Below are 1,254 nucleotides of genomic sequence, written 5' to 3' on the forward strand. Positions count from 1 at the left end.
CACCCATATCTAAACCCTCCTAAAATTTGTATAGAGCTAAAAACCAAATACTTGCAGTTCTAGCCCTCACCAATTGTGCATTATACATCTTTTCATCCAAGGTGACTCACCCTTGTCTATTGAGTTCATACCCTCACAATCTGCTACTCTCTACTTACACATTCTCTGTAAATCCTTAAGTATTACCACAATTATACTATTACCACAGTTACCATACCGTTACCTTTCGTTTGAGCTCTCTGTTCATCCAGATGAATTTGATAATTTAGGGCAAGACGACCACTCAAGTATAGGCAAGACATGATTTTTAAAAAAAATGTAATTTGTCATTTAAAACACAAAACAGACACTTAATCTGAACAAAAAGACTGTAATATCAGGACTAAAAATTCTATCTTAAAAATAAGTGTTTTGTAACTTCAGTGGAAAAATCTGAATATACCTATATCCCTATATATATACCTATATTATATTCCTATATATATATATATACCTATATATTCCTATATATATATACCTATATTCCTAATCCATGGAAAACAAACAAACAAAGACAGAAAAAAGAAAAACGGCAGTTTCCACAATTTTACCCAAATGACTTAATCCTTTGACAGGTTTGGGTCTTTACAGCTCTTCTTAGCCAAAGGCTTCAGAATATTTATTGTATTATTATACAGCCAGACACTGCAAATATTTCCTTTTTTTGATTTTATTGAAAAACACTCAGCAGAAAATGCATCCCAAATAATGAAATTTGAGACATGTCTTTAACTCTATCTTTTTAAAAATGTACTTGGCTATTAACCATTGCTAGCCAAGACTGGATTAGTGTCAAGCTTCATGTTATGTAGTTTTGGTTTTCCTCATATTAGCTTTTTGGCTGGGTGTGGACTACATGCTTAACAGAAGAAGATCACAGAGAGGGTTAGGTGTCTGTACTTATATATAAAAACAAAAGAAAATTAAATACCAGTCTGAATTAGGTGGAGAAATCACTGCAATGCAGACGACTACATTTATTTACAGGCTAATAAAAATATATTATATTCAGCGTAACTAGATGTATACATTTCTTGCAAAATGTTCTATCTGCTACAGAAATGAGATTAATCCATGAAGTAATAATGTTTGGACAGATACAATAAATACCTGAATTTTGTTTGATACAACTGTGGATTAACATATATTGAGACGGATACAAACCTTCTTCACTGCCAAGAATACACTTCTACAAAGGAAATACTACATACAGCC

Source organism: Calonectris borealis, chromosome 3 (assembly GCF_964195595.1).
Source record: "Calonectris borealis chromosome 3, bCalBor7.hap1.2, whole genome shotgun sequence".
Taxonomy (NCBI): domain Eukaryota; kingdom Metazoa; phylum Chordata; class Aves; order Procellariiformes; family Procellariidae; genus Calonectris; species Calonectris borealis.